General features: G+C 45.4%; 1 long non-coding RNA gene across 1 annotated transcript in view; it reads left to right on the forward strand.

The window, feature by feature from the left end:
* The window catches only part of LOC146073819 (uncharacterized), a 67,964-nt gene extending 41,013 nt beyond the window's left edge, over positions 1 to 26,951 (forward strand). The window contains exons 4-5 of the long non-coding RNA XR_014473318.1: positions 17,714 to 17,763; positions 24,677 to 26,951. This is a non-coding gene — a long non-coding RNA (uncharacterized LOC146073819). The remainder of the gene's footprint in view (positions 1 to 17,713; positions 17,764 to 24,676) is intronic.
* Positions 26,952 to 27,492: the final 541 nt, after the last annotated feature.

The raw sequence follows: 27,492 nt of genomic DNA on the forward strand, positions 1-27,492 counted from the left end.
TCCCCACCGCCGCCCCGAACCCCACCTATCCCTGACCATCTCCTTGAAGCGGAGACCGGCAGGGTCCCGCCACCCAGAGATTCCTGGGGTTTCATGCTCATAGCCAGGGGTTGAATGCTCGTTGCCAAGGGGTTAATTGCTAGTTTCCAGAGGTTACATGCTCATTGTCATGGGTTTCATGCTCGTTGTCAGGGGTTACATGCTCGTTGCTAAGGGTTTCTTGCTCACTGCCAGAAATTTCATGCTTGTTGCCAGAGGGTTACATGCTCATTGCCAGGTATAACGTGCTTATTGTCAGGGGTTAAATGCTCAATGCCAAGGGGTTAATTTCTAGTTGCCAGAGGTTACATGCTCATTGTCATGGGTTTCTTGATCAATACCAGGGGTTTCTTGTTTGTTGCCAGGGGTTTCTTGTTTGTTACCAGGGGTTTCATGCTCATCGCCATGGGTTTCATGATTATTGCCAGGGGTTGCATGCTCGTTGCTAAGGGTTTCTTGTTCGTTGCCAGGAGTTTCTTGCTTATAGCCAGGACTTTCATGCTCGTTGCCAGGAGTTTCTTGCTCGTAGCCACGGGTTACATGCTCGTTGCCCAGGGGTTAATTGCTCATCGCCAGGGGTTTCTTGCTCATTGTCAGGGGTTAAATGCTAGCAGGCACGCAAGTATTTCCTGAATCTGGCACTTCTGGGTAACGCTGTACACATTGCACTCCCTTGACAGACGTTAAAGGTCCAGTAGGACCTCTGGTATCTGCCTCCTCCAAGGCACAGTACTGCTGTGTCCAGTCTGCCCAGCCATAGACCCACCCTTATCCGTAATAATCATTTTTGGATATAATTGACAAAGGTGTACGCCATTTTGAATGAGTTTGTGATGTCTGGGTGGCCGTCTATTTTCAGTACCGAGCAACAGCTTCGCTTGCTGACATCTGCAGTTCCGTAGCCTGGAACATCGCAATTGCATTTGTGTACACACAATGAATTAGGCCCGGGGTGCGGGGAGAGGGCCCTTTTACCTTCCTAGGGGGCATTGGGGCTGAAGAATTTGTCCACACTTGCGTCTGGTTTGGCATGTCAGTAAAGGAATAAGATGGCTGTAAAAATCCACCATGGCTGATGACTCCATCACATGTCGCAACCACGGACACGCATTGCAATTGCTCCACCTGGTCAGTCAGAATAAAAGGGGCAAAATGACAAGTCTGTCATGATTGTTCCAGCTGAAAGCCCTGTCCCCCAGAATGCATTGCAGTTGAGCACTTGCATGAGGCAGCACGTATATATCCTGTTCACAGGCCACAAGCCTCTAACCACAACAACTTGTATGCGTAGTCCCTCAGATAAGTGCCATTTTTAAACTACCCCTCCCAATTTCCCATAATAAACCTGATAAGACGATTAACCATTTCATCTCAAGTTACAACCACTACGGCCTTAACCCTCTAGCTTCCGGGCACCGTTTCTTTTGAATTCGACTAATTTGAACAATCAGCTCCTACCTGTCATGTCACAGTCTGTATTTTAAAAAAAATGACAGGTATGAGCTGATTGGTTGGTGGTTTATCACTCTCCATTTTATCACTTTTCAAGTCTTAGTACATCTGGCCCCTTTTGCGCTTGGTTGAACATGGGCACCTGCGCAGTGCCGCGCTCGGGGTTCCATGCGGGAAGTCACGCGGCTGCCTATGCATTGGCTTATGTTTTACTGATCGCCATGAGGGGCTCCTATTTACACTGTAAATGGGCAGGGCATGCTGACATTTGTAGTGCTAACTTTTAAGGAAGGGAATCCAAGTCTGCACCTAACTCGGAAGGCAAATATAAAGCGTAAATGCTTTATTAATGACACAGTATTTTCTTACTGTAGCTCAACGTGTTAAAACTCATGTCGACCTAAGGATCCCATTCCCTTCACCACCCCATGTCAAACTGAAACCAGTCGTACACTGAGACCCCATGTCCCTCATTTATTCCAAAGCCCCCCTTTCTATGGATAATGTCCTCCATTGACATTAAAAAGCATCTGTGTGGTTCCCAAAATGTGTAGTACACCCTTTATAGGATTACCACCCAATCCCTTTAAACCGGGACACTCGTGAATTACAAGGTTCTGTGGCTGGCTGACTTCAAGCCTTCATTGCACCTGGTTTTAATCAGCCACAGAACCTGTGTAATCCATGAGCGTCCCGGGTTTAAAGGGACAGTATGGTAATCCCCTGTACGACGGTGGGTTAGTGCACTGTGGGGGTCTGCAGCATCGAAAGAGAAACATCAGGTGTTTGACCACTGCAGAACGTGCAGCTCTGAGGACCAATGTATGGTCGTATGACACTGACGGAACGGCAGTGAGGGTTGCGCTGATATTACAGACTGATACACTATATACCGGAATGTCTTTCTTAGGAGAACTCTCCTTCTAAGGCTTAATAGCACCAGCTTGTCTAGAAGGGGTTAATGTTTGAGGTGACACCCTCCACTCTCAGTGCGATGTAATGGAAAATGCCCAGGTGCGCTGCAAATGTTCAGCCATTGTTTATGAGAGAAACTGCCCTTGGGTTCAGGACATGTAATGTGGCTCCCAGAACAATATCGCACAGGGGGGAGTTGGGGGGAGCTTGTCATCATTTTTTTATTCTTTCATTGAGCCCACTTCTGTACAGGGGAACTGAGTGACTGCAGCCTGTGAATGTCCTTAATAGATATATATATTTCGATATACGTTCGATATATATATATATATATATATATATAGCGTGTGGTGCGCGGCGGCACTCGAATAACTGAAACAAACTGCAGGGATTATCCCAACGTTTCAAGACCTTTCGGTCCCTTTATCGTCTTCTGCACCTTGATAAAGGGACCGAAAGGTCTTGAAACGTTGGGATAATCCCTGCAGTTTGTTTCAGTTATTCGAGTGCCGCCGCGCACCACACGCTATCTACAAATACCTTTGGGTATAACCTGTCGGCGGGCACCGGTTTGTTTGCATCTATTGAGCCATTGGAGTGCCGCATCAATCAAATTGCTATATATATATATATATATATATATATATACTGTGACAGAGGTGGCACTCCGAGATTCACAGAGTGTGACAGAGGTGGCACTCAGGTAGTTTGTGCTTAAATCCACAACAATCAACGTTTCAGGGACTGTGTCTTTGACTTTCATCAGGATCCACCTCTGTCATAGCGTCTAGTGGAGATGCAAACGTGGATTTATTAAATTTGGCAACGTTTCGAGCCTGCGCCCCTTTCTCAAGCCACAACAAGTGATATATATATATACACACACACATCATTTTATTTATAATTTTTTTTTGGGGGGTGGGTGACTATATTTCGCATCATAGTCTCCCTTGAGGGCGATACACTTGGTCCAGCAAGGTTCAAATTTTTTTAATAACCGTCAGAAAAGTAGGGTGTCACAAAGCCTGCAAAATACTTCCTGACTTTCCCGTTCGCCGAGAATTTATTCCCGAGCCGGATTTTCAAATTTGGAAATAGGAAGAAGTCAGTCGGAGAACAGGGTGGATGGGGAATCAATTCAAAGCCCGGTTGGTAATTTGGGCAATTTTGCATGGAATTTGTTATTATTCAATTTTGTGCTAAACCACTCGCTTCTAGCGCAAACCCCCCCCAGGTACTATATAATAGCCCATTCAAAGTGACAGAATCTGTAATGTACTTTCACTTTAAGCTGTGACAGTTTTTACTTTCAGTTTGAGCAGTGACCGTTTTTAGCTCACAAACTCTCCACCCATCCCCCAGTCCCTATCTGCTCCCCTACCTCTAATATCTGACTACACAGCTCCCCCTCTCCATATCCATGAAGTTTGAAACAGATCAGTGTCCCTGCCAGGGGCGGATTGGGACTGCAAGTCAGCCCGGGAAAGACACATTTTGTATCAGCTCGGGGGGGGGGGGGATAGGTGGCGTCCTATGTAATGCGGGGATGCGGGGGGTGGCGGCCGCTGATGTAATGCGGGACGGCGGTGGTGTTTGTAATGCAGGGCTCACTTGCTCCGTTCTTCAGCCTCCAGATGGGGTAACAGGAGCTGGGAGCCCGCTGCCGCCGCCGCACATGACAGTCCATGGGAGGTGCTGTGCGCTGTCGCGCATGTGCAGCAGCCGTCCCGTGGCCATTTTGGATGTGGGCAAAGTGCCATGGCCCTGCCAGTCCAGGGGGGGCGCGGCCGGCCCGTTTTTCAGGAGTTTTGGGACGGCCCACCAGGAAATGGCCCGGTTTCCCGGTGGGCCAATCCGCCCCTGGTCCCTGCAAAAATAGCTTTCACTTTCTGTTATGCCATCTCTTAGCACACAAAGGACTAATTTGGACCAATGAGTGACCTCTAGTGGTTACTGGTGGTACTTCACCTCACAGAGGTGAGGAGTAGTTAGGCTTTTATATATACACATGTAGATTACAGCGTTTATACTGTATAACATTAGTATACTAGAGTACTTGCTGTAAGACCAGCATATGTTGTTCCTGTGCTGCTTTCCGGCTTCATCTCCACTTTAAATGGCCGTAAAAATAGAGTTTATGGTTTTCTATGGCAAGGGCGCTTCTCTGAACTCTTGATGTGGTGAAAACAGGGGGACTCCCCCAAAACTTTTCAGAATACTCACTGACATTCCAAGAAAGTGGGCAAGATCTAGAGCAATTGTCGCAGGTCCTGGTTATATGGTGCCATAACATATATGGTGGTGGTTCCAAAGGTGGGACTTCCACCGAAATAATATTATTTATATAATAAGTTATTCAGTAAAATAGTTTTTGAATGTGGTAAACACCTTCATTCAGTCTTATGCTTGATTGCAGCAACAACAGAGAAAGACGTCTTGTCTTCGTCTTTTAATTAGCGTTGTTTTTGAGCACCTTAAATGGCCGGTGCAGCATATATTAGTGCGGATTATCCATCGGAACGGCAGGTATTATTAGCTGCACTCTGTACTGCCGTCTTCTCGACAGATAAAGGGTTAACTAGCCTCAGTTCTGCCACGCTAAACTGCGTGCACTTATCTTATCCAACTGCAGTGAAAGTGTTAAATAAAACAAATAACAAAACACCCGTCGCCAGTTCTATTATCGTAGTTCCTTAATGCCAGTAACGCTGTAAAAAGTTACCCTTGGCACGGACGCAGTTAAAACTTGCCCAGCTTGTTTTATTGTTTCCATGAACTTCTGCCAACCTTCCATCTACAAAATGTCCGCCGCTGCTCCTCCGCCATTTTGTCGATGTGTTTTATTTCGTGGGTTTTTTTTTTTTTCTTCTTCCCCCTCCTGCGCCCGACGTTGCTGCATCTGTGCCGGACAGGAGGTCTCGAGGAAAGTAAACAGGCGTGGATTCGAAATCTTCCTGTTTTATTTCGTTGGACGATTGTTGCTGCCTGACTCCTCACGAGGAAAAAAAACAGAGGCGTACAGAGCTCGAGGAGTTTGGATCGAGACCAATGCCTGCTCTCGACAAGCTGACCTTGGGGCAGTGCCATTAACTGTTAGCACAAATAGCGCTACTGGCAGCCTCAGCCGAGATCTCTGACCCAGCTCACAGATTGACGACTGGATCGAAAATCCACTTCACCATAGGCAGCGATGCAGATGCTTCTGAAGGGTTAATTGCAGCGGGCTTACTTAACTGTGTCGTGTACCGTGCACAGGGTGGAAAGTTTTGCTTGTAAATTTAATTATAGTTAATTGAATTTAATTCTCATGAAGATTTAAAACACTTTTTTTTTTAAACCAACTGTAATTTTTTTTTTTTTTTAGTACTGCTCTTAGGGTTATTGCGCCTATTTTAAGGTTGTTTCGGAACCACAAACGTGGCAACGTGGCAGGCTGACGATTCTTAGCAATGAACTGTTGTGGTATAAATATTAAATGCCCAATTACAAATATATTATTATTACGTCTGACCTGGCTAATCATCCTACCCTTATTTACTCTCTGAAATATTTAAATTAAATGTATTTTTTTTCTATATATTTTTTACAATTGTATTACTATTCCTAGTCTATTATTTCATTTTATAGATCTTGGTACTGGAAGCGGCCAGTGCAGTGTGCGTGTGTGACTTGAACAAGACAGAGATCTTTACTGATCTGAAGCGCTAAGTTTCTTCCGATCACTTCTGGCATGAATAAACTTGGGAGTGGTTTCGTCAAATGGGGGTGTGGTTTGTGTGGGGTGGGATGTGGCTTGGCATAGTAGGAGAGTGGCCAATTTTTGCACCTGGGTTGTTGGCTTGTATGACAACATTAAAATTAATCCACACAGTAACCTCATGGGATCTGACACACGTTTAAAAGACTGCAGTCATTTGAGCTGCTGTGACATAACAGGTCCAACCTCTGTTTACGAATCTTACAATAGAATTCCTGCAGAGCCAGTCTGGAAGTTACTCTTTGGATGTTCTGTTAGCGAAGCAACTTTAATCCACCCAAAAAAAGGATAGTTATGTTATATGCACACAGTTTTCCCCATTACTCTAGCAACTTCAGTGTCTTATGCTACACATACATAATTGTGCAAAATATTGTAACACGAACAACGATGGGGTTGTGGCAATTAAAGTAACATTGTCCCAGCGTGGCATACAGTACGGGAACACGGTCCCTTTAATGTTGGAAATACGTCAGAACTTTTTTTTTTTAACGCCACAGCTTATTCTCTCTACCCTTTGTATTTTCTTGGAATTACTGAATGCAGCTGGGGATGGAGGGCAGAGAGGTAGAGAAAGGAATGGGACTGGGGTTATTTTAATTGTATTGGGTTTTTTTTATTATTTTTTTTATTTTATTGTTCTATAAACGTTAAGTAAAATATATTGCATGGGCTATTCCATACAGGGAAGTAAATGTTTGGGCTATTTAAGGTTAATATGAATGGGGAATTTATTTGAATAACGTAATGGGAAGAAAAAAAAAATCATATTTGGGGGGGAAAAGGGGCCACCTAGTCGCGGTATTTTTGAAAAAAAAATCAAAAACTGCTTTTTAATATCATAAAGCAGTAGGAAGCGCAGCTCAGAGATGGGGGAATTCTGTAAAGATCCTTTTTCTTAAATGGTATCATGGAGCAGTAGGTCACAAGCTGAATAAACTGAATTTACTGTAATCTGCTTTAAATACACGCTGAGTAATAATGTGCTCAGAATGTTCTTTGATGGATGGGCCTAAAAAATTATACAAATAAATTAATTTTAACCAGATAACATTTTTACTTTTTTTTTTTTTCGGTCTGTAACCTATTTTTTTTCCCTTGATCTGCTGCAAAATTGTATTAAAGTCTTTGCATGCCTGATATCTGTGAGGACACTTGAGGATCTGACATACAGGCTAGCGTTAGAATTTGGACAATGTAGGGGCGGTCAGTGGGTAACCAGGTCAGGTGTGTGCCTGTTCGTGGCAGGTGTGTGGCTGTTCGTGTGGCAGGTGTGGGGCTATTGCTATGGCTTTTAATAATTCTTTTTACCATGTGTCAACATTTCTGCACGCTTAGCTAAATATATTTTCTAAGCAATTATAGAACCAATGTCAGTTAGACATTTAAAGAGCAAAACATCTACATACATGTCATTTCTAGGGACAGTTTTACTATGTTACTTTTTACCTGCCACTTATTTTATTTTATTAGTGCTGCTAAGCGGCTGCCCTCTCTTTCCTGATTGGCCCAACAGCGCCGTCTCTTTCCTGATTGGCCCAACAGCGCAGTCTCTTTCCTGATTGACCCAACATTGCCAAGCCAGTCCCCGAACAGTGCCGATAAACTCTGGTTGAAAAAAACATTGATGGCTTGTTCTTGTCCTGTTGTTAATATTTTTAACAACACTGAAGAATTATGTGCTGGTCACGTTAAGAGTTATATCAAATCACGGAGACTCCGTGGGCCTGATTAATGTCCCATTGCTACAGTGACGTATGCTGCCACAATGTACCGGTGTTCTGTGCTTTGCACATGTGCTGGACCTGTACTGTGCAGACTGCCAGTGATTGACAGTTGGCTTCTATTTGGCGCTGGGGAGGGGGTGGCGTCAGTCGCGGAACTTGTGAATGGATTGCCCTGGTGCAAAATATAATTTGGGCCCCCTCCTCCATTATAACCCAAGTTCACAATATGCCACTCAGCAGTGGATGGCAGCCTTATTCCTCTGTGCAATGCACCTACTGCACCAATGGTAGTTCCGCCTATAGGTGGCGACAAACTCGTTTCCCAAAATGAAGGCAAGTCGCGGCCATTGTGGGTATGGGCAGGGCCAGGATTTTTATTCAAAATTTCCTGGCCTCCTAGTTTTAGCTGCGGTGGTCGGCTTGTGGGACAACGTGAACCATTGGTGGTTTCCAATCACGTCTTCTACATATATACACAGATGGTATAGTAGGCAGATATTGCAATTTTCATGAGCTGTTCCCTACAAAGATGTTACACAGAGCACTGAGCGTGATTCGGCAGTGAGAGCCAGAGACTCCCTCCGAGGCTGGTTGCAGGCTCTGGCTCCCTACAGCTGCTGGAAGGTGCGTGCAAGATTTATGGAATTCTATAAATACATTCAGAAAAAGATTTAGTGTTCTTTGAGTCTGAGCTGGCTGCAGGCACTTGTCAGTGAGAATGAGACGCAGGAGTTGTTAGACTCTAAATTAACTCGCTGGAGAAAATCGCGAACAGCGTGCCAAGCAAACGCCTCGCACCGATACCACAAACTTTGCCTGACAATGAGGCACGGGGGGATTACGCGTCGCTCGACGTTACCTTTTAATGTCTCGTGAAATGATACATTTTGTAATGCGCAAAAAAAACAACACATAGTTTTTAAAAAAAATGCAATCTTTCCCTACTGCCGTTCTTCCAAAAGGGTTTTCCTCTATATTGCGTATTCTGCGCTTATGTAACGCCTCTCAGCCGTTATGTGTTCCGTACCGAAGTACGACATCAAGATCATTTTAGAACAAGAGAAGGTAAAGAGAGAGATGACCGTTTAGTCAGATTAGCTTTGAACTCTCGGGATCACAAACAGCCTCGTCACAAAAGATAACCTCCGCGACATCTTCTGCCTTTTTCAGGCAAAGTATTTCCCATTAAATGACTGGGACGTGACAAACCTCTCTATTCGTTTCCATGCTCAGCCAGGGGATGCTGGGTAGCTCGAAATCTGCATGGCAACAATTACCATTTGAGGAACAGGCCAATTCTGTGCTGTCATAGGTGGGAAATTTAAAGGGACCTTTTTTTCTTTTTTTTTCTCTTTTATTATTCTTCTTCGTATAATTATTATTATTATGTACTTTCTTATTTTTATTATTGTGTAGTACCATAAGGTTATTTTCCTATTCATCACTGTAACTGAGGATGCCTCTTTGAGGAACAGGACAATTTTGTACTGTCGTAAGTGGGAAATTTATTTTAAAGGGACCTTTTTTCTTTTTCGCCGCTAACTTATAATAATAATAATAAGAAGAAGAAGAATTATTATTATTATTATTATTAAAAGGCTTGAGTCCTATTGGAGAAAGAGTGCTATAAAATTATTATTATTATTATTATTATTATTATTATTATTATTATTATTATGGTGCCTCATAAAAAATAAAAAATAAAAGTCAATCTTTAATCCAATTGGAACAATCCAATTTGTCACCCAGTGGCCTAGAAATATACCAGCAACAATTTTATATATATAAATATATATATTTATATATATATATATATATATATATATATATATAACTTATTGGGGGAAATGTAATAGGATGAGAGATTCAGAAAGTGAGCGATTGGTGAGAAATCTCCAGTTTTTTTAAAGCGGCAATCATTTACACTGCTCAGCCACACTGATTGCCGCTTAAAAAAAACAACTGGAGATTTCTCACCAAATCTCCCACTTTCTGAATCTCTCATCCTATTACATTTCCCCCCATTATGTTTTTTAACCTGTTTTATGGTCTATTTAACAATATTTCTTAGTAATATTTCTTAAGTTAAAAAAAAAAAAATCCCATTCTGCTTAGGTGGTAAGTCATTAATAAAATACGGCCGAGACAGCTGGGATTCAGCCGCACTGGCACAAAGCAGCCAGCGGTAACTTACCACCTTGCCGTGCTAGCTAGATCACACGTGTGTACTGTTATTACAATTAAATGACAGCCTCTATTCACAACAGTATAAATATATTTACTAGTAGTAGTAGTACGTTTATTTATAAGGCGCCGCAAAGTGTCCGCAGCGCCGTACATAGCAAACAAAAAACAAATGACAAGGTAACGTACAGGGTGTGTTGAAAAATACAGTATGAATAGGGGTATAGCTGGTAGAACTAAAATCAGCATCAGTTCAGAAGTAGGTGTCAAAATTGTCGAGGAGACTGAAGATGAAGTAGAGGAAGGGAAGAACAGGACAGGAGCACATGTGAGGTAAAGAGGTAGGGTGAGTACGTGAGGCAGGAGGACCCTACTCATAAGAGTTAACATACTAAAAATAGGTGGGTGGACGAACGAAATACAATAGGATAAGTAGGAACGGAGGGGAACGGAGGCAGGATAGGAGGATCAAAAGAGGTTAGGAGGAGGGATAGGCTAGTCGAAAAAAGTGGGTTTTGAGGGAGCGCTTGAAGGAGGTAAGGGAATCAGAATGCCTGATGGGTGGCGGGAGGTTGTTCCAGTGCAGGGGGGCAGCGCGAGAGAAGTCTTAGACACAGGAGTGGGAGGAGGTGATTAGGTGAGAGGTCAGTCTATTAATGTGCATGCTTATAGAAGTGCAGGCACTGCCCATACCAACCAATCAGATTATACTTATTTATCTAGCACCTTCTAGAAGATAAATTCCAGAACCTGATTGGATGCTGCAGGTACCGTATATGATAAACCATGAAGAAATAATTTCAGATTATATACACACAATAGATATAAATTAATTAAAGAAAAACACATATAACAAAAAAAGGTACTTACGGTATGTATTATCTGGGCGTCCGATTATTGCATTGCATCGCATCGCATCGCATGCAATATAGTGGCATGCAATGCAATGTGATTTTTCATTGTAAAGACCCAATTTTTAATTGTATAGTCACCCATGGGTGATTTCATACCCCCACTATCCAACTACGCACGGAGTTGATCTTATATAGTGTGGATAGTTGGATAGTGGGGGTATGAAATCACCCATGGTTGACTATACAATTAAAGATCAGGTCTTTACAATGAAAAATCACATTGCATTGCATTGCATGCCGTAAGCAATGAAAAAATCGGGAGCCCAGATAATACATGAGTACCCCCCAAACAAATTATATATATATATATATATATATATATATGTCTGTCTTTTGTTAAGTTGCCCCTACAATATGCCACTGTGTAGTACACCCTAACTGCCGAATTCCCTTGGTCGGTTCCTCCCCTCCAGTTTTTGGACAGAGCCATCCAGTTACATAGGGACAGTTAAACACTCACTGTCCCCCCACAAATGTCCACCACCACAGCGATGCAGCCCGCCGCCGTCAGTAGGGGTACTTGGGCCTGTAGCACTGCACAGACAGGGCTCAGGGGCAAACGCAGGATTTTTAGAGGGGGGGGGGTTCCAAAATTGTCCCTCCCTTCTCCACCCCGCCCCCCACGCCCCCTCCGCATAGGCAGACATGTTAGACATATTCAGAATCTGGGGGTTGGGGGTGGGGGGGGGGTGGTGGTGAATATATGAATTGTCTGCCTGGGGGGGGGGGGGGGGGGCTGAGCTGTAGGGGGATATCAGTCACCCCCCCTCCAGCACAGCCCCCCCCCCCCCCCCCCCCTTCATAGGCAGGCATGTCACATGTGCATGTAAGTGAACCCATCCCCAAGTACCCCCCACACAGTTGTCACAGTGAGTCTGCCCTGATAATGCAGACATAAGTCACAAATAGACACACACACACACACACACACACACACACCTTCCCTGAATATCATGCCAGGTACTCAGACACAGTGAACACATAGATCTGCTGTCCCCTCAGCCCCCACTCACTTTACAAAGGCTGGCCACGGCACTGCTCCTCGGTCTCTCTCTCTCCCCTCTCAGGCTGTAAGTTTCACTTTCAATATCAGCCTGAGAGGTGCTCCCCCTGCCTGCCAGCGGCTGCATCTTCAGCTCACAGCAGCCGCAGCAGCAAGGAGGAGAGAGACAGGGCTGTACAGCGCCCCTTGAACTTTCCGGCGCCTGGAGCATAAGGTCCTCTGGAACCACCCTCCCTACGCCCCTGATTGCAGGGCTTAAAATAATAAAAAGAACTATCCTGTACTATTATGTATCACAGAGGAGGAGGGGTAAGTGCAAAGTAAGCATGCCCAGTCCTGTAAGGGAGGCATAACCACACACCCAAAATGGCCACACAGATTTTTTCTAGAAGGCCTCGGCCTTGGCAATGGGTGTGGCAACACCCTGTACAGGGTGAAGTGTGATCTCTTGGCTGCCCTGACATTTCTATCAGAGAACATCTGTAAATAATATGGTAACTAGTAGATTATACTGACAAGACATAGTTGTATTTTATTTCTTGTGAGGAAATGTTGGGCGGGCAGCTGGTGACTCTCGTCACTTCAGCAGGGGACAGTTTGCCTCTTCAAATCCATCACACGAACTGTGTGATACTGTTTGCAGTACAATCCGGCTTTTATCATCTCCCGCCGGCAGAGGATCCAAGGAACAATGTGCGCGGCCCCTGCTTTGATCATACACAGCATACAATATATTTACCTTTTCCGTCAGCTTACGAAACAGACACAAGTGTTTGCTCTGAGAGCGAGAATTCTCCTAAAGTGCCTGCGTTCTCCATGGCTGAAAAAACGTCACCTTATATCACTGCAGCCAGAGACATAAAACCAATTAGGAGTAGTAGAGTTGGACAGCATGTTTTGCCCCCCGCGCCCAATAAAAACCACACAATGCCCCACGGTGCCACTAAAACACACACACAACGCCCCATGGTGCCACTAAAACACACAAAATGCCCACGGTGCAACTAAAAGAGTTTGTGGAGCATGGCTCCGGCTCCCTGTGAACTTTCGGCGCCTGGAGCTTGTGCTCCACCGGCTCCACCCTCCCTACACACCATGGATAAAATACCAGCCAATCACCTCTTGACATTTTTCATCCACAGCCTGTAGCATTCAAAAATCATCTCCTTCAATCTGACATTTCCTTTTATTTTTTAAACTTGTACGAGAAATGACAGCTCAACTCTCATTGACTACTTTGGGCTACAGCAATTTTTTGCTTCTTTTTTGCACAGTGCATATATTTTCTCAGCCAGTTTATCATATTTTAGACTTCAGGTAGGAATACATTAGTTGTGGAGGACACAAATGAAGTAGGGGTGAGGGAGCAGAGAGAGAGCGAATCAAAACTATGAGGCTAGGATTTGGAGAAATGCAACAAGGCACCGGCTCTTGTTACCCCTGCGCTATGGACTCCAGCCAGACGGGAGGTTACCGAGAGGTTACCCTGTCTGCCTGTCTCCAAAATACCCATCCAGTGCTGCTGGGACTGCCAGCGATCTTGTAAATGTAACACTAGTCTCATTAATGCGGCCTCCCGATATATACCAGCACCTGTTACACTGGCTGCTTGCAGAGTCCATGTTTGCAGTTTGCGTACCAGTCTGCATTCCTCCTGTCTGCAGTTGGCCCTGGCGTGTCTTGTACGGTACATTATATGTGATACACGCAAAGAATGTGTCAGCGGTAACACTGCTGTTCCAGGTGGCAGCTACCAGCCAGAACCTTGTCAGGCTGTGGGGGAATTCTACTGGAATACGGTCGCTAGGTCAACACTACGAAATTCAAACGGTCAACATGAGTTTTTTACGGCTTTTTTGTGCCGACAGGCGGTATTTCATATAGCACATTGATGGCGAGCCTTAGCAATCCAGCTGTTGTTGAACTGCTGCAGTTTTGCTCACTGGCCTTGCTTCAGCTGTTGCAGGGCATGCTGGGATGTGTAGTTCAACAACAGCTGGATTGGCAAGATATCGTTATCGTGCATATAGTTTAAAATAATATCTTTTATGCTTCCTGTCCCTCTGCTTTTAAACGTAATAATGTAGCAGTGATTAGAACATACATTTATATATTTCCCTTATATACCACAGAGTATAACCGTACCATCCCAATGTCCGATGCATCCCCAGCAGTTTTAGTTCTCTGCTTGTCCCTAAAATGCACGCTCCTTAGAACCCCCATAACAGGTGCCTCCCATACAGACATGCTAATTGGCCCGGCTGTAAAACATACGCGTAACCTGTCACACGTTCACCTGTTAAAACAGCTATTTAGAATTTGCCACTAATCCCCTTTCACGGGTTGGTTTACACGTTCAGCACACTCTGCCTCTGTCTGCAAAATGAAGGCCCCATTCTCTGGCTGAGTTATGGGGCTCGGGCTGTGCAGCTCTACGCTGCCCTGTCACTGAGGACGGTCTGGGGTGAAGTGTCTTTAGTTTCATGCTAAAACTGAATTGCTAATCCTGCTATCATTTTGACGAGGAACTTGATACGGAAAAGGCCTGACTCCCCCCTTTACATATTTCTGAGACGACCGTTAACGACAGCCATCTTTAAAGGGAACAGTTTTAAGTTTCAAAAGTGATAAAATGGAGAGTGATAAACAGCCAGCCAATCAGCTCCTGTCTGAGATTCTTCAAACACAGTCTGTGACATGGCAGGAAGGAGCTGATTGGCTGGCTGTTTATCACTCTCCATTTTATCACTTTTGAAGCTTAGAGAATCTGGTCCATAATGTGCTATTTTTTTTTAAAGGCTGCGTACACTGAAATCTACATAAATATTGAAATTTATATGTGTGTGTACGACCGCGAACAGGTACAGAGCCGTGCACACAGAGAGAAAATCATTTACCATCGGTGATTGGTAGCACTAATTCAATGAGAATTCTACCAGAGGGAGTCTACGGGATATATATACTAAAGGCCCCGTACAATTATACGATATCGGCCCTTTTTCACATGATTTCGACCCATCGGGCCTATAAATCATGTGAAAATCACCATATCGTATGATATTTACCTCAGATTCCAATCCAATGCAGGGTCCCGTGCGCATTGGATATGGAGATCATCATGGCTGCCACAAGGATCATATCCGTACAGCCATAACTCTATGGGGGTGCCTTTAACCTTCCAAAAATTAAAAGAGTTGATGTTGCCCATAACAACCAATCAGATTCTGTTAATTTTTTTTAGGAAGTGATAAACAGTATTTGATTGGTTGCTATGGGCAACATCACTTCTTTTCATTTTTAGAAGCTTTAGTAAATTAACCCTGACTGGTTTACGAGCAGTTGGAATATTTTAAATAAAATCTGATAATATGTATCCCGTTCCGTTGATGCCGTATCTCCCTGTGGGGTAGATGTATGAAGTAGCGATGAGGGCGGAGAAGTGGCCCATGGCAATCAATCAGCACTGAAGTAACATCTAGAATGTGCATAATATATAATTATACAGAGCAGCTGATTGGTTGCCATGGGTCACTTCTCCTCTGGCTCACTTCTCTTCCCTTATCACTGCTTTATATATCTACCCCTGAGTGCGCTGCAGCTGTCCGTCACGTTATTTGTTGAATGTATGGATTATTGCGCACCATGTAACAGCTCAGTGCAGCACATTCCTGCCCTGTGACCGGCTGACCTCTGACTGTGCGTCTTGTGACGTAACGTGTTATGCAGACTGTCAGCGCTTATTGTGTTTGTGGGGTTTGTGCTGTGAGCAGGAACTTCGGAGTATGGCAGCCGGGTGACATCTAAAGCCCCGAGCTCTTCTTCAGCTTACAACCAGCACAAGGTTGTCTGTCAGCTAAAAATAGCTGGAACTACCCTACATCAGCAAAAAAGCCAAACATTTGGCACTTCACAGATGTCTCTGAGGGATCGATAGACTGTATGTGGTAGTGTAATGACAAAATGGCTGCCTCTGTGCCTGAGTGATATGCAGGTGGGGGGGGATCACAATGCCGCCCACCGGATCTGACACTGGCACCAACCTTTGCCACCGCACATAAGCTTTTCTAAGGGGGGAACTGGCTGCACCTCCAGGGCTCTTCTGTATCCGATCGTCGGCGTCTAGCTGGACAATCACATGGTTGACCGCTCTTGGTCGAATGCATCTAGTTAGATGCTTAAAGATAGTCAACAGCGTCTAGATTGATAGAAACGGAAGATAGACGCAAGCGTTAGGTAGAAGGGAACGTGATAGGCAGTTGCAAGGTTGACGGGAGTTTTTCAGGTATTTTTGCTTTAGACCGACTTGGTTCATACTTAACCATACAAGTGGTCATAGAGCTAGACTACCGGGCCCGAGCCATGGAGAGTGTAGGGGACACTGTACACTTATAGGGTGTCCACAGTGACCTATGTCGGCATAGACACCAAAAAAAAAAACGGGGGAAAAATTTGTGTCGACCTAGTGACTATCGATCACATTCCCGTCGGCCTAACGTTGTTTCTGTTGATCTAGATGCTGTCACTCTTTGGCAGGTATCATAACAGGGTTGGGCAAACTGTGGCTCTTCTTGCGCCCTGCTGTCTGCTGGGATGTGTAGTTCCACAACAGCCTAAGAGACATATGTTTCCCGCAATACGGGGCAGCAGTGTTTCTGGCTGACAATGAGTTAATGCTCCATTACATCTCCCAGACCTAGTTGCACTATGATTAACCTAAGGCATTTCTAATTGCACAATGTGCTGAACACCGGAATTAACTCAAATTACCAGTTTGTTGTCTTTATGTACAATCGACTGGGTAAATGTATGTGCTGAGCTAGTATAGAGTATTCTTATTGCTGGAGAGACATCTTCTGAAACCTATATATACACAGTATATCACAGTATATCATAATTGACTACTTTTGAAAACTAGTTTCAGAGAGATTATAGTTGGTAATAGAATTTGGCATACGAACGCAGGTGAGCAGCTGCCCGCCTCGTTCTCGGACCGGATGCCGCAAATCTAAGTCAGCCCAGACTGACTTATATTTGCAAGCAGGGGAAAAATATAATTTGATGGTCGGCTCACATCAAATGATTTCGCCTCCGTACGCTAGGTTTATGCAAAACATCAATTCGCAAAGCGGCGGGGATGTTCGGAGTGTGGCGGGAGAACCAGAATCACCCGCGCCATACGTGGATGCGGCACACCCTGTGTGACAAACCCCCAGCTGAATGTGACCACTCCCCTTTTTCCAATATTCACACTCATCAATATCAAATGTTGAGAGGGCCAATATAAAAAGATTTTTGGGAATTCTGTTGAAGTCCAGAAACACACACACACACACACATATATATATATATATAGATATATCGAGGACAGAGAGGGCCAGATGCACTAAGCTTCAAAGGTGATAAAATAGAGATTGATAAACAAGCCAATCAGATCCTCTGGTCCAGATGAACTAAGCTTCAAAGGTGATAAAATGGAGAGTGATAAACAGCCAGCCAATCAGCTCCTGCCTGCCAGGTCACAGAGTGTGTTTGAAAAATGTCAGGCAGGAGCTGATTGGCTGGCGGTTTATCACTCTCCATTTTGTCACTTTTGAAGCTTAGTTCATCTGGACCAGAGAGAGAGAGAGAGAACGATATATATAATATTTGTGAATATTATTTTTATTTTAGATTTCGACTTTGAATCATTCCTAAATCTGCTCTTTATGTTATTGTTTTGCAGAATTCTGACTGAATTTCCAGCTAAGTCACCATTATGGATGTGTGGAAGAAGTACGTATCATTTCATCATTGGGTTTGGAAATATTTGATACTGGGGCTCATCGTTAGTAAGGGCAAATAAATATATTGTTTGTATATATGGGTGGAATTCAATTGTTGCATCGCGCCAGATCTCACGTCTAAAAGTGATGGGAGATGATGGGACGATATTCTATTGATTTTTTTTTGCTGCACTGGTTCCGCTAATTAGTGTCGAGTTTAGCCGCGTAAAGCAGTTATGCCGACTACACTTATTAGCGCGACACAACACTACACTGTCCAGGTAACTCTTCGCACATCTCAGCTCGCCACCAGGATGAAGGGGGGGGGGGGGTATTGCACAGCTGAAAAGCCCAGGGCTGGCTGCTGATTGGACCTGGAATCACTACCTGCTAGCAGTCTGGAGTGTTAGAATGAAATGCAGCAAAGCTGGTAAATATTAACAGTTCACTTGTTTCTGTGGCATTAACGCCTCATAGAGAGATAATGATTAAACCGTCCTCTTCACCCGCTGTGCATCCTATTCTCAGGCATGGAAGAATTATGTTTCTGTTGTAATTATGTATATTGCTTTCTGAGTTGCTCAGTGGTCCAAGGTATTGTTACGGCTTTCATTTCCACTAAGCGTTCAGAGAATTTTTTTTACAAATAAAAGTAAAAAAAAAGATATATATATATATATATATATATATATATATATGTCCTCAAAGACACATAACTCATCTACTGATATACTCTGTGCTGCTGGGGACCCTGCTCCTCCCACTATATAACTCTCTGTTTGTGGCTTCCTGCTGCCCCCATTCCCCTCCTCACATCATGTCACTGCTCCTGTCACATGCAGCCCTGTCCTTACTAACACATCACTGATCTCCTGATATACTCTGTGCTGCTGGGTACCCTGCTCCTCCCACTATATAACTCTCAGTCTGTGGCTTCCTGCTGCCTCCATTCCCCTCCTCACATCATGTCACTACCCCTGTCACATGCAGCCCGGTCCTCACTGACACATCATTCATCTCCTGATATACTCTGTGCTGCTGGGTACCCTGCTCCTCCCACTATATAACTCTCAGTCTGTGGCTTCCTGTTGCCCCCATTCCCCTCCTCACATCATGTCACTGCCCCTGTCACATGCAGCCCTGTCCTCACTGACACATCATTCATCTCCTGATATACTCTGTGCTGCTGGGTACCCTGCTCCTCCCACTATATAACTCTCAGTCTGTGGCTTCCTGCTGCCCCCATTCCCCTCCTCACATCATGTCACTGCCCCTGTCACATGCAGCCCTGTCCTCACTGACACATCACTTATCTCCAGATATACTCTGTGCTGCCGGGGACCCTGCTCCTCCCACTATATAACTCTCAGTCTGTGGCTTCCTGCTGCCTCCATTCCCCTCCTCACATCATGTCACTGCCCCTGTCACATATAGCCCTGTCCTTACTAACACATCACTCATCTCCTGATAGTGGGGAGGGATGCTCTAACATCGGCGCCCCCTTACCGCCACACATTGCCGCAGATAGCCTACATAATTATTGCATATGCTCTAACATATGCAATAATTATGGCAAAGGACAGCTCTTGCGTTAAGAGCTGTCCTTTGCGGTGAGAGACAGCGGGTCCCGATGGGACCCGGCAGCTCCCAGCGGCTCCTCCCTTACCCGGCGCTGCTGCTGCTGCACCGGGCTCTCCTCCTCCATGCACCTGCAAGAGGATCATAGTGAAGGGAGGAGGAGGTCATAGGTCCGGGCAGCACAGCACTGTGCTGCCCGGACACAGGTGAGGGGGGTCCATGCGGGGCGGCAGGGGTCAGAGCGGGGCGGCGGTGGGTCATGGTAAAAGCCCATAGGCTTCTATGGGGCATTGCCAGATTTTCTGGCGATGCCCCCCGTCGCAATAACCCAGCGGGGATGCTTAGAGCATCCCAAAATGCAGTAAAACCCTGTATCCCAAAATGCGGTAAAAACCCAGATAACAGGGTTTTTACCGCATTTTTAGTTTAGAGAATCTCCCCCATATTCTGTGCTGCTGGGGACCCTGCTCCTCCCACTATATAACTCTTAAAGTCTGTGGCTTCTTGCTGCCTCCATTCCCCTCCTCACATCATGTCACTGCCCCTGTCACATGCAGCCCTGTCCTCACTCACACATCCCTCATCTCCTGATATACTCTGTGCTGCTGGGGACCCTGCTCCTCCACTATATAACTCTCAGTCTGTGGCTTCCTGCTGCCTCCATTCCCCTCCTAACATCATGTCAATGCCCCTGTCACATGCACTCCTGTCCTCACTGACACATCCCTCATCTCCTGATATACTCTGTGCTGCTGGGGACCCTGCTCCTCCCACTATATAACTGTCAGTCTGTGGCTTCCTGCTGCCTCCATTCCCCTCCTCACATCATGTCACTGCCCCTGTCACATGCAGCCCTGTCCTCACTGACTAACAGATCATGTCCTTGTCTCCAGAAACCGCAGCACATGGGTCTAATGGAAATACTCTGTGCTGCTGTTAATTTACAGATGTGATTGGCTGATATTGCTCTCCTCGCGCAAATCTCAGGACACACAGGTGGAAGCATGCCACCACCAGTAATGCTCTGTACAATATGGTTGGCTAGGCCATCGTGACAAGTTCTGGTCTCTTCTCTTAGAACATCGAGTAGTAAATAACTTTAGAATTCGAAATTGTGGTATAAAAATATTTGAACAAAATGATATTTCTGTGTGAGAGGAAAACGGTGCGAATGAGCTGCACTATACAGCGCTATACATGCAGAAGTATGTACAGAGAGAGGCAGCCAGTGTATTCCTGGTATGTGCTGCGGACCACCAGGAATGTGAGGAACCACAGAGTAAACGCAGGATTAGCCAGAGGAGAGACCATTAACTTTGACTGATCCCTCAATTGGTTCCATCCTCACTTGTCACTTGGGGGGGGGAGGGGGAGCTGGGCGGCCGGGGAGGGGGGGGGGGGGGGATGAACAATGACCTTGTGGTCTAGTGGTCATTCCCCAGGGAGTGACTTATTTGTCTGCAGCTCCTCAATCCATCAGCCCCTTTCATAGTGTTACCAATGAATGTGGAATGCATATCTGTGTGGTGTACCACATACACAGCAGGCAGCGTAACACTAATCAGAGGGAAGACTGGTCATAGACAGGTTCTCGTTAAACACTCAGAACCACAGGAGGGACGCAGGTATCCTATACCGTGGAGGTGTACCTGAGAGGTCTGGGGCCGTGTGTTGTATCAGCGTGTTATGTGTTGTACAGAATACTGGGGCTGGTGCATATGGGGCTGTATGTTATACCACCCATGGTGCAAATTTTATGGGGTCATTTGGAATAACCTTGTAGGTGACAGAGTCTAGCGGGGAGCAGTCAGCCACTAGTTTGGGCTGTTTACCAGTTCGATTGTATAAAGGTAATTGGGGGCGCACCCACGCAGAGCGAAACGCAGGTCTGTATACAGAGCGTACGCAATGGCAGGCGGCGGACACATTGTACGTTTCTCAGGCACAACTACGCCTGCGACGAAAAGGGCGTAACTGGCAGTTACTGGGTTTACTGAGGCCGCATCTGTAAAATTGTGGGTCATAGCACAACTTTGCTGAGAATATAGTAAATTGGTGGAAGGAGTCATGTTGGGGGGGTCTTTTAATCGTAAACTCTATGGTGTGGCCGAAAGTAGGTTTAACTCATTGGGGGCCAGATGCACTAAGCTTCAAAAGTGATAAAATGGAGAGTGCTAAACAGCCAGCCAATCAGCTCCTGCCTGACATGTCACAGGCTGGGTTTGAAAAATGTCAGGCAGGAGCTGATTGGCTGGCTGTTTATCGCTCTCCATTTAATCACTTTTGAAGCTTAGTGCATCTGGCCCTGGGTCAGCTGTGTCTAGGTTGACCCCAAAAGGTCAACATGCACAAGGTCAACCTGGGAAAAAGGTTGATACAAGCAAAATGTCTGCATGAAAATGGCCGACTCGTGAACCGGTCAACATGGGGTTTATAGGTTTTTGGGGTGTGAGTTTTTATCTGGTAGTCACAGGGCTCACTTGACTCACCCAGTCTTTGTCCATGTGGATGGTATGAAAAAGTTACAAATATTAAGGAGAAAACCATGAAAAACCATATGCTGTATCCATTAGGTCGACCAATAGTGGTGGACCTATTAACTGTCGAGAACTTCCCACTAGCGCCGATTGCTAAGTGAATTCCTGGTAACCGTGTGATTTTGTTACCGTGGGGACTCTCTAGTAATTTGGCGGCCATTTTGAGTTCTGTAGGAAGAGCTGCAATATGAAGTGTTCCTATCTCAGCTTATGACGCGTAGTTACATTGTCCCATTGTCCCCAGCAACACTCATCACATGAAGTAAGAAGCTGCAGTAAAGGGGGGGGGGGGCAAACAAAATAGGGGTACACTGCTATGGTTCAGTTCCAGCATTTATTATTTATGCACCAAAGGCTTTTATTTGACCTAGCAATGCCTACTGTCACTGTCACACAAATATGCAGCACTGAACAAACATAAAATGCAGCAAAACATAATCTGTGGTTTAATCAGGGGTCACGTGATGTGAAGCCCCAAAACTGCAAGCTGTAGTTCTCTTGTGTAGTCTCCATAAGTCAAAACTATGATGGTGTGACATCTAGTGGCCATATGCTGGTACTGCACTGCACTAGTCTTATGTGGCCAAAAGTAGGTAACATGGGTCTCTTAAATTGTTTGAAACTGCAAGTCCCATTGTTTCAGAGACAGTGCCCCAGCTACGTTGTCGTATTGTTTTGTTGAGGTGTGTCAGTCATTCCTGCTCCTGCCTGGCTGTGTTACTATAATGTTAATCACTACTGGCCCTGTACTATTACGACTTACACATCTCTTATATATTTGGCTACATCTGTCACTCAAAGTGTGTCTGGAGCTGTAACGCTGGGTTGTGGACTTCCATCTTAATTTATGATTGTCATCACCTGTTTTAAACAGGGTAATTGATAAGAAAGGTGTTTAAGCACAGGTGATGGTAATCCATAAATTAAGAAGAAGGTCCAGAAACAGAGCAATGTGTCCCTCCTGGAGAGGGTCATGTTGGGAGGTATGCACCTCCCCCCCCCCCCCCATTCACGGCATCCCCACGATTAAATGGCACATGCAAAACACTGACATGGCTATGGTCGACAATGAAAAAGGTTGACAAGATTTATTTTTCACTTTTTCAATGTTTTCATATTCATTCTCATGTGTCGACATGGACACCAATGAAGTGCCACACTTATGTCAACATTTACATGTGTTGACCTTTCTGTGTTGATTTTTTCTTGTGGCGATTCGCGGCACCCCCCGCGACCCCCCTCCCGCGATTTGCAGCACACCCCCCGCAATTCGCGGCCCCACCCCGTGACACGCCCCCCCTCCTGCGATTCGCGGCACCCACGACCCCCCCTCCCACGATTCCCCACCCCTGACACCCCCCGGGCCCCCCCTCCCGCGGTTCACGGTGCCCCCACGACCCCCCCTACCGCGATTCCCCACCCCTGACCCCCCTCCTGTCATTGCGACCCACCCTCCCGCGATTCACTGCAACCCCCCGCGCCCCCCCTCCCACAATTTGCGGCACCCACACCCCCCCCCGCAACCCCCACTCCCGCAATTCACGGCATCCACCCACGACCCCTCCTCCCGTGATTCGCGGACACCCCTCTCCTCCCCCCCCCCCCCACCCCCCGTGCGCGATTCACGGCAACCCCAGGATTAAATGGCACATGCAAAACACTGGCACGGCTATGGTCGACAATGAAAAAGGTTGACCATGAGTTTTTGAAGATTTATTTTTTATTTTTTGGAATGTTTTAAGTCAGACCTTTTACTGCTACTATTACTGTTTATGTAAATGCATTCTGAATGACAGCAACATCCTACCATCCTTCTACAAGAATATATAACCAACTAGGTGATTCATCGCGCCCCGTGCCCCCCCCCCTCGCAACCCCCCTCGCGCAATTCACGCCCCCCTCCACGCTTTGCGGACCCCGCCCTCTCCCGCGATTCGCCGACACCTGCGCCCCCCTCCCTTGATTCACAGCGCCCCTCCCGCAATTCACGGCACCCCTAAGCCCCTCTTTAGTACCCCGTATACTCACACACCCCTATCACTACCCAGCTTCCTGCTCTCCTGAACCGTAACTTCCACTACTGGGAGTCGCTGACGCTGTTTTGCCCACATGCCCCTATCATGCCTCATAGCCCAGCCTCCAGCTCTCATGCACCCGAACTCCCACCCAGTAGGAGGAGACACTGACTGAGGGCCACCATCCTGTACTGCCACACTGGACCCTTACCCACTGGCAGAAGCTGCACAGTATCTCCCACACTCCTCTTTAGTCCCCCTTATGCTCACACACCCCTATCACTACCCAGCCTCCTGTTTTCCTGTGTCGTGACCTCCGCCAGTGGGGAGCCGCTGACTCAGAAACACCCTACTATACTATTGCACACACATACCTAAACAACATGTACACACAGCCCCCCCACACCCACAAATGTCACTGTACCATCCACACTATCAATGTACATCTTACTCTGTAACCACTTTTAATTAAACAAAACAATACACCCCCTTCCACATCATATGCTCTCTATTTAACACATTTCACCTATAACTCAAGTTGCAATACAGGCATCTTTCATACAATTCTAACCATCTTTCTCATATGCAAATGTTCACAAATTAAGGGGGCGCAGCCCCTTACGACGGTGTGAAGAGCGCCCGTAGGGCGCGATGAATCACCTAGTGATATATATTTATATATTGGGTATATGACTAGGGGATTCTAGGTTGACACTAGCAGTATGATTCCTAGGAGCTTACTGCTGTTTCCATAGCGTGACAACTAAAATGATATATTTTTTATGTTTTTCAGCTTATCTGGACCAAAACGCTGGGGATGGAGATATTAACCATTGCTAAACACTGTGGTAAGTCAACCCTCCATGGTAAGTATAACATTGCCACAGACACCCAGATTTTGGGACCCATACACTAATACAGCTGCTCCGTAGCTCCCCGTAGTATCTACCGGCCACTTTGACCAATACAGGCCAGGACACAGAGATCAGAATCTTCCAGCTATTGATCTATAAGGGATTGATTAAGAAGTATTAGGAGTTACTGATCATCCTGAACTATTGCTGATATCCAGCCAATTTATCAGCTACAAATGTGATGTGATTAATAATAAGAATCTATTAATTATAATAGAGTAATTGTCAGAAGATGGTTAAAAACGCTCTGACCAGGCGCACCTTGAAATTAAAAATAATATATTTTATTTAACGCACATAAATACATAGCGTACATATTAAATACATAGGGCTAAAGGTTATAGCCATATTTGGCACAGGGTGTTTAACAGCCAGTGCTCACAATTCAGTAGAGGTGCCATTGTTTTCCCTCTTTCCCATAATCTCTGTATTGTCTATCAAAGCTCTACATTCTGACACAATTCAGTAGAGGTGCCATTGTTTTCTCTCTTTCCCATAATCTCTAGATTGTCTAACAAAGCTCTACTTTCTGCCACAATTCAGTAGAGGTGTCATTGTTTCCTTCTTCCCCATAATCCCCTGAGCTTCTCTCAGAGCTCTCCTTTCTGACATGTTGAGGTTTCATAAACTTCTCCGGGTTCAGCAAGATGTTGGGATGGTCTAGTGGCAAATGTGACATCATGATAAATTAAATATGACATCATTGAAGGCGTAATCAGGTTATCAAGCTACAGTATGTCTGAGAGAATATCATTTTTGAGTTAATTTTATTCTTTGTAATGTCTACTCTACAAAGTTCTATACAGATAATTGTTACTTTTCAGTGTATTATGCTTTTGTACTTTTTAATGTTTCTAGTCTAGTCTTCACATTTGTCGAATTAACCGCTGGTAACGTTACCGACTGGCCCGAAACTCTGGGTCAGAAGTAATTGTTTTGTAACCCGGACCCAGGCGTGCTATCGAATAATCTGTATTATATACTTACGTAAATGACTAAGGGAGGAAGTCAATCCTGGAATTCCGACTGTCGGAATCGCAGGCCGTTTTCGTCCCGATCGACAGGACCTCGACAGCCAGAATTCAATGTTCCGAGTGACGGGAAAATGGGCGTATCGGTGAAAATGGCCCCAGATTGTCCAAAAACGGTCAAGAATTCGACAATGGTGGACGTTTCTGACCAAACAGATCCGACTTGTTTAACAGTCGGATCTGTTTTGACGGAATCTGCCTTAAATGCTGTCGGAAACAGCAGCATTGAATACCGGGATTGAATACCCCCAAAGCCGGGACAATAACTCGTCTTTCCCAGCTGCATGCCCCCCTCTGTGATATGTTGCCCAATTATGCGTTCATGCTATGTAACAATGTTATATTTTGTTTCCAATACACAAGATCCCAAGAGCTGACTCTCTGCCTGAGGCTGACTGTCCTTTGGGGTGAGGTAGTAGGTTGTTTAGTTTTGGGGTTCATCCCTGGGTGTCAGATAACTATACAATCTACTGTCTTTCCTGAAGTGGCTGTGATTTCTTCGATGGAGGAACAAGACTATCGCGTTCTCTCTTGATGTGCGCAATCTGACGCCGTATAACGGAACTGTAACTGTTACTTATGCTGTATGACATCTTGTCCCATTATTCCTGAGCAGAATTAGGCCCTGAGTGTTCTCTGAATTTGCGGAGATTGCTGAGTAGTGTCCCCAATAGGTCATGTAGGTGCTAATGTCTATCCACAGAGGTTTTAAGGTGAGTCATGCAATGCTTCCGATTCTCCAGACGTTTGGTCAAGTGTCATCTTCCTCTCGAGCTGTCTCAGCGGGGTGAGGTAGTAGGTTGTGTGGTTTCAGGGGACAGGTTTTTTTTCCCCCAATCAGGAGTTAACTATACAACCTACTGCCTTCCCTGACGGGCAGCATGGCGTCCAAACTGGTTCCCCCTTCCTCCGTACGAGCCTAATGCCGCTTTTCTATAGAAACCCACAAGTACGTAACGCCAAAACATTACAGAGCCCCCCAGCAGCTGCCACTCGATAATGCATTTTGTATTATGCCATCTCTGTGTGATTTCAAACCATTTATTTGTTTTCAAGCCGCTGACTGTTTCCCTCCGTGCAGTTAAAAAAGAAAGATCAATAAAGATTTGAAATTTTGAAAATACTAGTTGTGATCGCTGTGTGTCTCTTTTATAACAACATAAAGAAAAGGCCGGTGTGAGCGCAGATTTAGTCATTTCTACAGTTATTACATACAGAGCCGTTTGCCAAAAGATTTAAAAGGTGATTTTTGTATTGGCAACAAGCGGTTCAGACCCCTTGGCAAGGGCAGGTGCAAAATAATAGCCGGCTTCTGTATTAAACACGGTGTTAACAAAGTCGTTCCTAACGCAATCAACGAGGAACAGGTTTTGCTGCCATTGTTATTACAATAGCTGAATTTATATGGGGGGGGGGGGGGGGGAGGGCTGTGTCGTTTTGACTCTCCTTTGGTGTGGTAAGACATGCTATGCATGGGTCTTCACACGGGGGTGGGTGCGGGGGTTATATACTACGATGGGAATTCTATTGAAGACTCTTTCTATTATCGGATGCAAAGGTCAATATGTCTACACCAAACTGTTGACAACATGTCTACAGACAAAAAGTTGACCTTGAGATGGTCGACACATAAAAGGTTAACATGAGTTTTTCATGGTTTTTGG

Source organism: Crinia signifera, chromosome 4 (assembly GCF_055691185.1).
Source record: "Crinia signifera chromosome 4, ASM5569118v1, whole genome shotgun sequence".
Lineage (NCBI taxonomy): Eukaryota > Metazoa > Chordata > Amphibia > Anura > Myobatrachidae > Crinia > Crinia signifera.